The sequence below is a fragment of the Pseudophryne corroboree genome, chromosome 7 (assembly GCF_028390025.1).
Source record: "Pseudophryne corroboree isolate aPseCor3 chromosome 7, aPseCor3.hap2, whole genome shotgun sequence".
Lineage (NCBI taxonomy): Eukaryota > Metazoa > Chordata > Amphibia > Anura > Myobatrachidae > Pseudophryne > Pseudophryne corroboree.
This window is the reverse complement of record NC_086450.1, coordinates 501,882,793-501,898,237: the sequence shown is the minus strand read 5'-3', so window position 1 is coordinate 501,898,237 and position 15,445 is coordinate 501,882,793. Positions and strand designations below refer to the sequence as shown.

The 15,445-nt window shown below is 49.6% G+C and overlaps 1 non-coding gene across 1 annotated transcript; it reads right to left on the bottom strand.

Moving 5' to 3' along the window:
* Positions 1–826: 826 nt before the first annotated feature.
* Positions 827–899, bottom strand: TRNAK-UUU (transfer RNA lysine (anticodon UUU)). The gene has a single exon. It is a non-coding gene; the product is annotated as a tRNA-Lys (tRNA).
* Positions 900–15,445: the final 14,546 nt, after the last annotated feature.

Genomic DNA, 15,445 nt, shown 5'->3' with positions numbered 1-15,445 from the left:
CACTCCTTCATTATAAGGCTTCTGTATACATGTGACTAGTGCATCCAGCATTTAAAGTCATCTGAGTGTCTACTGCAGCCCTCATAGGGAATGCTAGATCCCTATTTTATGACCAGCAGCAGAACAGCGCCACTTAGTGGACGCATTAGCATGAAAATAATCTTTCCAGCATCTAGAAAGCCATAGCCTTTGAGAAAAGCAATGTTTGGCCAATTGTGGCACATTTTACAATATGCTAGGGACACTTGGGGTGACCTATATTAAAGGAATATTCATGGACTGATATACAATTTTTGTAGCAGCTGATGGCTGCGATATAGCGAAGGAAATAAACAGAACTATCTGCAAATCACAACCGGATAATGTAGACTGTAATACTGCTGCTCCGACCACACCATTAGGAATAATGGAAGACTATGTTTGTGCTACTCTCAGAATGCTTCACATAACTTCCCCAGATCTCTCACATTGCAGAACAGACCCCAGCCGGACGAGATGAATGTCACATGCACTAGCAGTGACATATAATTGGCTGTCTGCAGAAGCACAATGGACAGTAGCGTGATGGAAATTTGTTAAAAAATAAAAAAAGCAGTAGGAACTAGATCAGCAGCTGCAGCGCCACCTGCAGGCGGCCTCTGCTAATCACACCATAGATTACTCCAGAAGCACATGGCCCTTAAATGTAAACTTTAAGATTTAACGCAATATAAAACTTTTTACAATCCAGCTACAATTGCAGCTGAGGGACTGCGGTAGAGAAACGGAATGTGTGTATTATAGAGAATGCACTCACGCTGAATAAGCAATAAAAAGATTTTGGAGCCGCCCGAACAGGGACTTGAACCCTGGACCCTCAGATTAAAAGTCTGATGCTCTACCGACTGAGCTATCCGGGCTCCATGCTAAGGCTGTCACCTGTATGCTATACAAACGCAGCTATATTACATGGGCTTTTATATAGCATCTCTTAGAATGTTTCTACACTCAGTTCCCATATGGACTAGTGGAATTTTTTCATGTGCTTTCAACAAAATATTCAACTAAGTTCTTAATACATCAATTATATATATATATATATATATATATATATATATATATATTATATTACACACATTGGTGGTCATTCCAAGTTATTCGCTCGCTAGCAGTTTTTAGCAGCCGTGCAAACGCTATGCCGCCGACCACTAGGTGTATTTTAGCTTAGCAGAAGTGCGAACGAAAGGATCGCAGAGCGGCGGCAAAGTTTTTTTGTGCAGTTTTAGAGTAGCTCAAAGCCTACTCAGCGGTTGCGATGACTTCAGACTGTTCAGTTCCTGTTTTGATGTCACAAACACGCCCTGCGTTCGACCAGCCACGCCTGCGTTTTACCTGGCACGCCTGCGTTTTTTCGAACACTCCCTGAAAACGGTCAGTTGACACCCAGAAACGCCCACTTCATGTCAATCACTCTGCGGCAACCAGTGCGACTGAAAAGCTTCGATAGACCCTGTGTGAAACTACATCAACAGGGCAGTGGCGGGGGGAGTGAAGTTTTTTCACTCCCCCCGTCATTCAGCTCCATAGCAGTGCAGGCAAATATGGACGAGATCGTTCAAATATCTTTCAGTATTCTCGCCCAGTGTGTAGGGCCTATTAGATGAAGACTAATAATCTTACTGGTTTTGATTATAGCACACCCCGCAACTGTTTTTTTATGGTCTGTACCGGCAAAACAGGGGCTGTACCAGCACCGGGATTTGTATAGCAGAACTGCTCAGTGACCGGCAGCTCCCTCCGTCCTTCCCTGACAGCGCCGCCTGACCCCAGAACAGCCGCCAGTATCATACAAAGAGTAGCGCCCACCCTTTACCGATGGCCATGCCCCCTGTAGGAAACGTTGGAGGGTATGCTATAGAAGTGACAACATCACTAGTGGCCCATTATAATGGTATAATTTATAGAATATTATCACGCTGTATAGGGTGACCATAGTGGGGCTAATTCAACAAGGAACGCAAAACTGCAAAAATCGAGAAAATACATAAAATCTGAGACAAAAAAATATGATTTCTGAGACAAAAAATACAACTTCTCATACGTAGCAAAAACTGCGTATGCACTACGAAAACTAGGCGTGTAGGGGGCGTACTAAAGGGCTGGTCTCGCAAAAACTACGAGCAGGGGCGTGTTGTGGGCGATTTATTTAGCTGAAAACCGCTCCGAAATTGTCGGTTTTTTTTTATGAGTGAATTAGGTGAAGAACATGAATTTAACCCTATTCCAAATTATTATTGTCACAAAAAAGGGGGGGGAAAATCCCCCCCCCAAAAAAAAACAAAACATTGAAACATTGCGACCATCGGAACATCGTGGCTTTCATTTTGAAAGCCGGGACAGCCTGCAGGTATACGGGGGGAAGGGGGAAGGGGGTCTGGGGGTGGCTTGGGAGCAGCAGCGGATCTTGCCACGGGCAAGCAGGACTTTTGCCCGGGGCGCCGCACCATGGCAAGATCCGCTGCTGCTGTGCCCCCCGCTGCCCGCTCTGTCCCGCTGTGAAGGGAAACTAGACGCTACACGTCTAGTTTCCCCTCGTGGAGAGGACCTTTACTGTAATGAATGATGTGCGGTGCGCGTTGACGACATCGCGCACCGCACAGCAAAGGTCCTCTCCACGTAGCGTCTAGTTTCCCTTCATGGAGAGGACCTTTGCCGTGCGGTGCGCGATGACGTCATCGCGCACCGCACATCATTTCAGCGGCGCTACTACTGTACAGGGGGCGGAACTGACCACGCCCCCTGTATGAAGCCATGCCCCTATTGCCGCCCGGGGCGCAAAAAGCCCCTGAACCAGCCCTGCTTGGGAGGGTTCATTTACTATTGTCTGCAGCCGCTGGAGGGAGGGGGGGATCCTGCCGTGCTGACCGATCAGCAGTGATCGGCAGCACGGCAGACACAGGGGGAGAGTGCAGGGAGGCAGAGGGACCTTCCAGTCCAGTAGCGGATCTTGCCACGGGCAAGCAGGACTTTTGCCCGGGGCGCCGGCGCCATCCGGAGGGCGCCGCACCATGGCAAGATCCGCTGCTGCTGTGGTGCCCCCCCGCTGCTGTGGCCCGCTGTCCCGTTGTCCGTTCCGTTGTGAAGGGAAACTAGACGCTACGCGTCTAGTTTCCCTTCGTGGGCTGCCCGCAGTGAAGGGAAACTAGACGCTACGCGTCTAATTTCCCTTCCTGGAGAGGACCTTCACTGTAATGAAGTGCGGTGCGCGTTGACGTCATCGCGCACCGCACAGCAAAGGTCCTCTCCACGAAGGGAACTAGACGCTTAGCGTCTAGTTTACCTTCGTGGAAAGGACCTTTGCTGTGCGGTGCGCGATGACGTCATCGCGCACCGCACATCCTACAGCAGTACAGGGGGCGTAACTGACCACGCCCCCTGTATGAAGCCACGCCCCCAATGCCGCCCGGGGCGCCCGAAGCCCCGGAACCGGCCCTGTTCCAGTCCCTCGGACAGCAGCGGAGGGAAGTTTCCCTTCCCTGCTGCTGCTAACACTCTCTATCTGACTGGTCGCATCCTGTGCGCCCAGGTCAGATAGAGCACTTGCAGGTATGGTCACATCTGATCTGATGCCACCATGCCAGGCAAGTGGTTAATACATGTATTACTCTAAAATATATGTTAGTAGTAATCTAATAATTCTTTAAATTAATAACAATTCAGGTTTGTCAAGAACACACTTGTTTTCCTACAAATGTACAATAACATTTACAAGGAAGTTTTTTTTTGTTTGTTTTTTTGGTTTGGTTAATGGCTTTTTGTTTAGAAGCTGAGGTTTTTTTTTATGATTTAAAGCAACAAACAATTATTATTATCTTTAAAAATCATACCCACATACATGTGTAAGGTTTTTGGGGTTTTTTCCCCCTTGACAAAGAAACATACGTTCAATAACATCACCACAATAATTGTGATTTTGTCAACATTTTAATTATGCAGCACTTTTTAGAAAAAAATATATTTTCACATTAAACAATAACATAAGGAATGTTAATAAGAAAGAAACATTAATATGTCATGTATGTAACTGTCAACATAAAAAAAACACAACTTTTTTCTTTTCCTTTTTCCGCCTGCGTTTGTGGATTCGCCAGCGGAATGTAGCTCGTCTTGTTGTTCGACTCATCCTGTCAGTAGGCATGGTTGGCTCAATGTTATGTGTGGCTGATGTTAAATTGTGACAGAAACCTATACGCAAAAAATGCGACGGAGTGTAAGTTTTTTTTGCAAAAAATGCGGAATTTTAAATCTCATCGCAAAATATGTACATTTGACAATTCCACCTTTTTTTTGTAACATTAAATTAGTGTTGCAGATTCTCCGTTTGGGCGTGCTTTCGCAATTTTGCAATTGGTCGCAGTTTTTGATAATTTGTACTTTTTACGATCCTTACTGAATTAGCCCTTTTATCCCTATTACCTGGGACGCTCATGAATTACACAGGTTCTGTGGCTGGCTGACTTTAAGACTACATTTCAGCTGGTTTTAATCAGCCACAGAACCTGTGTAATCTATGAGCGTACCCAGTGGCGGAACTAGCGAGCGGTGGGCCCATGTGCGACAAAATGCTTTGGGCCCCCCCCCTCCAAGTCCACCCCCTCACCCCTGGAGAGGATCTGGTGAGGGGGACCTGCTCAGGGCCTGGGAAATGGATACCTAGCAACAGTGCCGTAACTAGACATTTTAGTGCTGTGTGCAAGAAACGGTATTGGAGCCCTTGTGAAACAGGGGTGATGCGCGCCGGAGGCACGCGCCCAAAAAATAAATAGGGGTGTGGCTTCATGGGGAAGGGGTGTGGCCACAAAATAATACCAATTCATATAACGGTGCACAGTAGTCTCCATTATTCAAATTACGCCGCACGGTAGCACCACTACACCAGGTAGAGCCCCTTTTCCACCTTACGGCGGACAGATTCCCCTTTTTACACATTACGGCAGACAGCGTCCCCCTTTTTACACATTACGGCAGACTCCCGGGCAGCCAGGGAGAAGAAGGAGGGAGGGGGACTCGGGAGCCGCAGCAGCGCAGTGTAATTGGTGGAGCCGCATCCCAGCATTCACAGCGGCGGAGGGCAGCCTATGGTGAAGGAGAGGGCCAGCAGCAGTGCCTCCACGAATTGCGCAGCGCTGCTGCGGCTCCCTCCTCCACCTCCCTCCTCCTCCTTCACCCTCCCCCCCTCGTAATCGGTGCGCTCCTCTCCTCGGCGGCGGCACACAGCGGCATCCAGGCGGCATGTAATGAGTCGGTTTGACTCATTAAATGCCGCTCTGGCTTTGGGCCCCTGGACAGTGGCGGGCCCCAGTGCAAGGCGCTGCCTGCACTGGCGGTAGTTCCGCCTCTGAGCGTACCAGGTAAAAGGGATAATATGGTCACCCTATATAATACGATAGTACACTCTACTTCAAAGGAATCAGAATTCCATTAATTATTTGAACATTTTATGTGTGTCGTAGAACAGCAAGGGGACGTGCTCTGTATATAGTGCTGACCGGTGACTTCCAACATCCATATAGCTATAGAGTGTAAGCTTACCAGCAAGGCCCTCTTACCTCCCGGTCTGTCTGTTACTACCCAATCTTATTTTATGATTGTGTTGTTCCCAATTGTAAAGTGAATATTAGTAACTGCTAATATTATTATTAATAATTATAATAATATAACCAAAGTGAACCACATAGAAATATAGAATTTGACGGCAGATAAGAACGGATTACATATGATATCCCGACGTTCGGGATGCCCGTAGTCAAAATACTGACTGCGTCATCGCGCCACTGGGAATCCTGACACCTTCACAGTAAGGTACCTAACCCTAATCTCTCTCCCCCCTAACCCTCCCTCCCCGCAGCCTAACCCTAATCTCTCTCCCCCCTAACCCTCCCTCCCCGCAGCCTAACCCTAATCTCTCTCCCCCCTAACCCTCCCTCCCCGCAGCCTAACCCTAACCCTCCCGGGTGGTGCCTAACCTGTCCTCCCACTGCCTAAAGCTAACCCTCCCACCCCTGCAGCCTAACCATGGGGGTCATTCCGAGTTGATCGCTCGCTAGTAGTTTTTAGCAGCCGTGCAAACGCATAGTCGCCGCCCACGGGGGAGTGTATTTTCACGTTGCAGAAGTGCGAACGCGTGTGCAGCAGAGTGGCAGCAAAAACATTTCGTGCAGAACAAGACCAGCCCTGTAGTTACTTATTCTGTGCGATGATTGCTGCGACGAGTGACACGGTAATGACGTCAGATACCCGCCCAGCAAACGCCCGGTAACGCCTGCGTTTTTCCAAACACTCCCAGAAAACGGTCAGTTGCCACCCAGAAACTCCCACTTCTTGTCAATCTCCTTGCGTTTGGCTGTGCGATTGGAATTGTCGCTAGAACCTGTGCAAAACCACAAAGGACTTAGTACCCGTACGATGCGCGTGCGCATTGTGGTGCATACGCATGCGCAGATTAGCTGTTTTTTTTTCAATGATCGCTACACAGCAAACGACGGCAGCTATCGATCAACTCGGAATGACCCCCCATAACCCTTCCCCCCCGCAGCGTAAACCTTACATTCCCTTACCCCTAACCCTCCACGGTGGTGCCTAACTACTCCTCCCGCAGCTTAAACCTAACCCTCCCTCTCCTGCAGCCTAACCCTGACCCTCCCTCCCCTGCAGCCCAACCCTGACCCTCCCTCTCCTGCAGCCTAACCCTGACCCTCCCCTGCAGCCTAACCCTGACCCTCCCTCCCCTGCAGCCTAACCCTGACCCTCCCTCTCCTGCAGCCTAACCCTGACCCTCCCTCTCCTGCAGCCTAACCCTGACCTCCCTCCCCTGCAGCCTAACCCTGACCCTCCCTCTCCTGCAGCCTAACCTCTCCTGCAGCCTAACCCTGACCCTCCCCCTCCTGCAGCCTAACCCTGACCCTCCCCCTCCTGCAGCCTAACCCTGACCCTCCCCCTCCTGCAGCCTAACCCTGACCCTCCCTCTCCTGCAGCCTAACCCTGACCCTCCCTCTCCTGCAGCCTAACCCTGACCCTCCCTCCCCTGCAGCCTAACCCCGACCCTTCCTCTCCTGCAGCCTAACCCTGACCCACCCTCTCCTGCAACCTAACCCTGACCCTCCCTCTCCTGCAGCCTAACCTCTCCTGCAGCCTAACCCTGACCCTCCCCCTCCTGCAGCCTAACCCTGACCCTCCCCCTCCTGCAGCCTAACCCTGACCCTCCCTCTCCTGCAGCCTAACCCTGACCCTCCCTCTCCTGCAGCCTAACCCTGACCCTCCCCCTCCTGCAGCCTAACCCTGACCCTCCCTCCCCTGCAGCCTAACCCTGACCCTCCCCCTCCTGCAGCCTAACCCTGACCCTCCCTCTCCTGCAGCCTAACCCTGACCCTCCCTCTCCTGCAGCCTAACCCTGACCCTCCCTCTCCTGCAGCCTAACCCTGACCCTCCCTCTCCTGCAGCCTAACCCTGACCCTCCCCCTCCTGCAGCCTAATTCTGACCCTCCCTCTCCTGCAGCCTAACCCTGACCCTCCCTCTCCTGCAGCCTAACCCTGACCCTCCCTCTCCTGCAGCCTAACCCTGACCCTCCCCCTCCTGCAGCCTAACCCTGACCCTCCCCCTCCTGCAGCCTAACCCTGACCCTCCCTCTCCTGCAGCCTAACCCTGACCCTCCCTCTCCTGCAGCCTAACCCTGACCCTCCCTCTCCTGCAGCCTAACCCTGACCCTCCCCCTCCTGCAGCCTAACCCTGACCCTCCCTCTCCTGCAGCCTAACCCTGACCCTCCCTGCCCTGCAGCCTAACCCTGACCCTCCCTCTCCTGCAGCCTAACCCTGACCCTCCCCCTCCTGCAGCCTAACCCTGACCCTCCCCCTCCTGCAGCCTAACCCTGACCCTCCCTCTCCTGCAGCCTAACCCTGACCCTCCCTCTCCTGCAGCCTAACCCTGACCCTCCCTCTCCTGCAGCCTAACCCTGACCCTCCCCCTCCTGCAGCCTAACCCTGACCCTCCCTCTCCTGCAGCCTAACCCTGACCCTCCCTCTCCTGCAGCCTAACCCTGACCTCCCTCCCCTGCAGCCTAACCCTGACCCTCCCTCTCCTGCAGCCTAACCTCTCCTGCAGCCTAACCCTGACCCTCCCCCTCCTGCAGCCTAACCCTGACCCTCCCCCTCCTGCAGCCTAACCCTGACCCTCCCCCTCCTGCAGCCTAACCCTGACCCTCCCTCTCCTGCAGCCTAACCCTGACCCTCCTCTAACATCTTAGCCTCTACCACCTCTGATGGGAGACTATTCCACTTATCCACTACCCTTTCTGTGAAGTAATTTTTCCTTAAATTTCCCCTGACCCTGCCTCCCTCCAGTCTCAGTGCATGTCCTCGTGTTTTAATACCTCTTCTCTTTTGGAGAATGTTTCCCTCCTGTACAATGATAAAGCCCTTGATATATGTGACAGTCTCTATCATGTCCCCCCTTTCCCTTCTCTGCTCCAAACTATACATGTTAAGATCTTTTAGTTTTTCTGGGTAAGTTGTGTGATGTAGGCAGTGCCAGATTAAGGTCCACATGGGCCTGGAGCTGAAATTTACAAAGGGCCTAATTGTGTGCCGCCACATGGGGTGTGGCTAGTGATGTGGGGGGCATGATCAGTGGTGTGGGGGTGTGGCCTTCCTTCAGTCACCTTAATTGCCCTCTCCACTTCACTTATATCAACAGTGTAATTTGAAAGTTAACAAACAAAAGGAAACCCCCTGTAAATAGCAGTGCCGCTTATACACATAATGATGCCCACGGTAGCAGTGCCCCTTATACACATAATAATGCCCACGGTGGCAGTGCCCCTTATACAAATAATAATTACCCATGGTAGCAGTGCCACATATACACATAATGCCCAGAGTAAAAGCCTCTTATGCACAGAATAATAATGCCCAAGATAGCAGTGCCTCTTATACACATAAAAATGCCCACGATATCAGTGCCTCTTATACACATAATGCCCACTGTATCAGTGCCTCTTATACACATAAAGCACACTGTAGCAGCGCCTCTTATACACATAACAATGCCCACGGTAGCAGTGCCTCTTATACACATAAGAATGGCCACGGTAGCAGTGCCTCTTATACACATAAGAATGGCCACGGGATCAGTGCCGCTTATACACATAATAATGCCTACGGTATCAGTGACACTTATACACATAAGAATGGCCACGGGATCAGTGCCTGTTATACACATAATGCCCACGGGATCAGTGCCTGTTATACACATAATGCCCACGGGATCAGTGCCTCTTATACACAAAATAATGCCAACGGTAGCAGTGCCGCTTATACACATAAGAATGGCCACGGTATCAGTGCCTCTTATACACATAATAATGGCCACGGTAGCAGTGCCTCTTATACACATAACAATGCACACGGTAGCAGTGCCTCTTATACACATAAGAATGGCCACGGTAGCAGTGCCTCTTATACACATAAGAATGGCCACGGGATCAGTGCCGCTTATACTAGAGATGAGCGCCTGAAATTTTTCGGGTTTTGTGTTTTGGTTTTGGGTTCGGTTCCGCGGCCGTGTTTTGGGTTCGAACGCGTTTTGGCAAAACCTCACCGAATTATTTTTGTCGGATTCGGGTGTGTTTTGGATTCGGGTGTTTTTTTCCAAAAACACTAAAAAACAGCTTAAATCATAGAATTTGGGGGTCATTTTGATCCCAAAGTATTATTAACCTCAAAAACCATAATTTACACTCATTTTCAGTCTATTCTGAATACCTCACACCTCACAATATTATTTTTAGTCCTAAAATTTGCACCGAGGTCGCTGTGTGAGTAAGATAAGCGACCCTAGTGGCCGACACAAACACCGGGCCCATCTAGGAGTGGCACTGCAGTGTCACGCAGGATGTCCCTTCCAAAAAACCCTCCCCAAACAGCACATGACGCAAAGAAAAAAAGAGGCGCAATGAGGTAGCTGTGTGAGTAAGATTAGCGACCCTAGTGGCCGACACAAACACCGGGCCCATCTAGGAGTGGCACTGCAGTGTCACGCAGGATGGCCCTTCCAAAAAACCCTCCCCAAACAGCACATGACGCAAAGAAAAAAAGAGGCGCAATGAGGTAGCTGACTGTGTGAGTAAGATTAGCGACCCTAGTGGCCGACACAAACACCGGGCACATCTAGGAGTGGCACTGCAGTGTCACGCAGGATGTCCCTTCCAAAAAACCCTCCCCAAACAGCACATGACGCAAAGAAAAAAAGAGGCGCAATGAGGTAGCTGTGTGAGTAAGATTAGCGACCCTAGTGGCCGACACAAACACCGGGCACATCTAGGAGTGGCACTGCAGTGTCACGCAGGATGTCCCTTCCAAAAAACCCTCCCCAAACAGCACATGACGCAAAGAAAAAAAGAGGCGCAATGAGGTAGCTGTGTGAGTAAGATTAGCGACCCTAGTGGCCGACACAAACACCGGGCCCATCTAGGAGTGGCACTGCAGTGTCACGCAGGATGTCCCTTCCAAAAAACCCTCCCCAATCAGCACATGATGCAAAGAAAAAGAAAAGAAAAAAGAGGTGCAAGATGGAATTATCCTTGGGCCCTCCCACCCACCCTTATGTTGTATAAACAAAACAGGACATGCACACTTTAACCAACCCATCATTTCAGTGACAGGGTCTGCCACACGACTGTGACTGATATGACGGGTTGGTTTGGACCCCCCCCAAAAAAGAAGCAATTAATCTCTCCTTGCACAAACTGGCTCTACAGAGGCAAGATGTCCACCTCATCTTCACCCTCCGATATATCACCGTGTACATCCCCCTCCTCACAGATTATCAATTCGTCCCCACTGGAATCCACCATCTCAGCTCCCTGTGTACTTTGTGGAGGCAATTGCTGCTGGTCAATGTCTCCGCGGAGGAATTGATTATAATTCATTTTAATGAACATCATCTTCTCCACATTTTCTGGATGTAACCTCGTACGCCGATTGCTGACAAGGTGAGCGGCGGCACTAAACACTCTTTCGGAGTACACACTTGTGGGAGGGCAACTTAGGTAGAATAAAGCCAGTTTGTGCAAGGGCCTCCAAATTGCCTCTTTTTCCTGCCAGTATAAGTACGGACTGTGTGACGTGCCTACTTGGATGCGGTCACTCATATAATCCTCCACCATTCTATCAATGTTGAGAGAATCATATGCAGTGACAGTAGACGACATGTCCGTAATCGTTGTCAGGTCCTTCAGTCCGGACCAGATGTCAGCATCAGCAGTCGCTCCAGACTGCCCTGCATCACCGCCAGCGGGTGGGCTCGGAATTCTGAGCCTTTTCCTCGCACCCCCAGTTGCGGGAGAATGTGAAGGAGGAGATGTTGACAGGTCGCGTTCCGCTTGACTTGACAATTTTGTCACCAGCAGGTCTTTCAACCCCAGCAGACCTGTGTCTGCCGGAAAGAGAGATCCAAGGTAGGCTTTAAATCTAGGATCGAGCACGGTGGCCAAAATGTAGTGCTCTGATTTCAACAGATTGACCACCCGTGAATCCTTGTTAAGCGAATTAAGGGCTGCATCCACAAGTCCCACATGCCTAGCGGAATCGCTCCGTGTTAGCTCCTTCTTCAATGCCTCCAGCTTCTTCTGCAAAAGCCTGATGAGGGGAATGACCTGACTCAGGCTGGCAGTGTCTGAACTGACTTCACGTGTGGCAAGTTCAAAGGGCATCAGAACCTTGCACAACGTTGAAATCATTCTCCACTGCACTTGAGACAGGTGCATTCCATCTCCTATATCGTGCTCAATTGTATAGGCTTGAATGGCCTTTTGCTGCTCCTCCAACCTCTGAAGCATATAGAGGGTTGAATTCCACCTCGTTACCACTTCTTGCTTCAGATGATGGCAGGGCAGGTTCAGTAGTTTTTGGTGGTGCTCCAGTCTTCTGTACGTGGTGCCTGTACGCCGAAAGTGTCCCGCAATTTTTCTGGCCACCGACAGCATCTCTTGCACGCCCCTGTCGTTTTTTAAAAAATTCTGCACCACCAAATTCAAGGTATGTGCAAAACATGGGACGTGCTGGAATTTGCCCATATTTAATGCACACACAATATTGCTGGCGTTGTCCGATGCCACAAATCCACAGGAGAGTCCAATTGGGGTAAGCCATTCCGCGATGATCTTCCTCAGTTGCCGTAAGAGGTTTTCAGCTGTGTGCGTATTCTGGAAAGCGGTGATACAAAGCGTAGCCTGCCTAGGAAAGAGTTGGCGTTTGCGAGATGCTGCTACTGGTGCCGCCGCTGCTGTTCTTGCGGCGGGAGTCCATACATCTACCCAGTGGGCTGTCACAGTCATATAGTCCTGACCCTGCCCTGCTCCACTTGTCCACATGTCCGTGGTTAAGTGGACATTGGGTACAACTGCATTTTTTAGGACACTGGTGAGTCTTTTTCTGACGTCCGTGTACATTCTCGGTATCGCCTGCCTAGAGAAGTGGAACCTAGATGGTATTTGGTAACGGGGGCACACTGCCTCAATAAATTGTCTAGTTCCCTGTGAACTAACGGCGGATACCGGACGCACGTCTAACACCAACATAGTTGTCAAGGACTCAGTTATCCGCTTTGCAGTAGGATGACTGCTGTGATATTTCATCTTCCTCGCAAAGGACTGTTGAACAGTCAATTGCTTACTGGAAGTAGTACAAGTGGGCTTACGACTTCCCCTCTGGGATGACCATCGACTCCCAGCGGCAACAACAGCAGCGCCAGCAGCAGTAGGCGTTACACGCAAGGATGCATCGGAGGAATCCCAGGCAGGAGAGGACTCGTCAGACTTGCCAGTGACATGGCCTGCAGGACTATTGGCATTCCTGGGGAAGGAGGAAATTGACACTGAGGGAGTTGGTGGGGTGGTTTGCGTGAGCTTGGTTACAAGAGGAAGGGATTTACTGGTCAGTGGACTGCTTCCGCTGTCACCCAAAGTTTTTGAACTTGTCACTGACTTATTATGAATGCGCTGCAGGTGACGTATAAGGGAGGATGTTCCGAGGTGGTTAACGTCCTTACCCCTACTTATTACAGCTTGACAAAGGGAACACACGGCTTGACACCTGTTGTCCGCATTTCTGGTGAAATACCTCCACACCGAAGAGCTGATTTTTTTGGTATTTTCACCTGGCATGTCAACGGCCATATTCCTCCCACGGACAACAGGTGTCTCCCCGGGTGCCTGACTTAAACAAACCACCTCACCATCAGAATCCTCCTGGTCAATTTCCTCCCCAGCGCCAGCAACACCCATATCCTCCTCATCCTGGTGTACTTCAACACTGACATCTTCAATCTGACTATCAGGAACTGGACTGCGGGTGCTCCTTCCAGCACTTGCAGGGGGCATGCAAATAGTGGAAGGCGCATGCTCTTCACGTCCAGTGTTGGGAAGGTCAGGCATCGCAAACGACACCATTGGACTCTCCTTGTGGATTTGGGATTTCAAAGAACGCACAGTTCTTTGCGGTGCTTTTGCCAGCTTGAGTCTTTTCAGTTTTCTAGCGAGAGGCTGAGTGCTTCCATCCTCATGTGAAGCTGAACCACTAGCCATGAACATAGGCCAGGGCCTCAGCCGTTCCTTGCCACTCCGTGTGGTAAATGGCATATTGGCAAGTTTACGCTTCTCCTCCGACAATTTTATTTTAGGTTTTGGAGTCCTTTTTTTTCTGATATTTGGTGTTTTGGATTTGACATGCTCTGTACTATGACATTGGGCATCGGCCTTGGCAGACGACGTTGCTGGCATTTCATCGTCTCGGCCATGACTAGTGGCAGCAGCTTCAGCACGAGGTGGAAGTGGATCTTGATCTTTCCCTAATTTTGGAACCTCAACTTTTTTGTTCTCCATATTTTATAGGCAGAACTAAAAGGCACCTCAGGTAAACAATGGAGATGGATGGATTGGATACTAGTATACAATTATGGACGGACTGCCACGGTTAGGTGGTATAAAAAAACCACGGTTAGGTGGTATATAATACAATTATGGATGGACGGACTGCCTGCCGAGTGCCGACACAGAGGTAGCCACAGCCGTGAACTACCGCACTGTACACTGGTTGATAAAGAGATAGTAGTATACTCGTAACAACTAGTATGACGACGGTATAAAGAATGAAAAAAAATCCACGGTTAGGTGGTATATATTATAATACAATTATGGTTGGACGGACTGCCTGCCGAGTGCCGACACAGAGGTAGCCACAGCCGTGAACTACCGCACTGTACACTGGTTGATAAAGAGATAGTAGTATACTCGTAACAACTAGTATGACGACGGTATAAAGAATGAAAAAAAAACCACGGTTAGGTGGTATATATCATAATACAATTATGGTTGGACGGACTGCCTGCCGAGTGCCGACACAGAGGTAGCCACAGCCGTGAACTACCGCACTGTACACTGGTTGATAAAGAGATAGTAGTATACTCGTAACAACTAGTATGACGACGGTATAAAGAATGAAAAAAAAACCACGGTTAGGTGGTATATAATACAATTATGGTTGGACGGACTGCCTGCCGAGTGCCGACACAGAGGTAGCCACAGCCGTGAACTACCGCACTGTACACTGGTTGATAAAGAGATAGTAGTATACTCGTAACAACTAGTATGACGACGGTATAAAGAATGAAAAAAAAACCACGGTTAGGTGGTATATAATACAATTATGGTTGGACGGACTGCCTGCCGAGTGCCGACACAGAGGTAGCCACAGCCGTGAACTACCGCACTGTACACTGGTTGATAAAGAGATAGTAGTATACTCGTAACAACTAGTATGACGACGGTATAAAGAATGAAAAAAAAACCACGGTTAGGTGGTATATATTATAATACAATTATGGTTGGACGGACTGCCTGCCGAGTGCCGACACAGAGGTAGCTACAGCCGTGAACTACCGCACTGTACACTGGTTGATAAAGAGATAGTAGTATACTCGTAACAACTAGTATGACGACGGTATAAAGAATGAAAAAAAAACCACGGTTAGGTGGTATATATTATAATACAATTATGGATGGACGGACTGCCTGCCGAGTGCCGACACAGAGGTAGCCACAGCCGTGAACTACCGCACTGTACACTGGTTGATAAAGAGATAGTAGTATACTCGTAACAACTAGTATGACGACGGTATAAAGAATGAAAAAAAACCCACGGTTAGGTGGTATATAATACAATTATGGTTGGACGGACTGCCTGCCGAGTGCCGACACAGAGGTAGCCACAGCCGTGAACTACCGCACTGTACACTGGTTGATAAAGAGATAGTAGTATACTCGTAACAACAACTAGTATGACGACGGTATAAAGAATGAAAAAAAAACCACGGTTAGGTGGTATATATTATAATACAATTATGGATGGACGGAC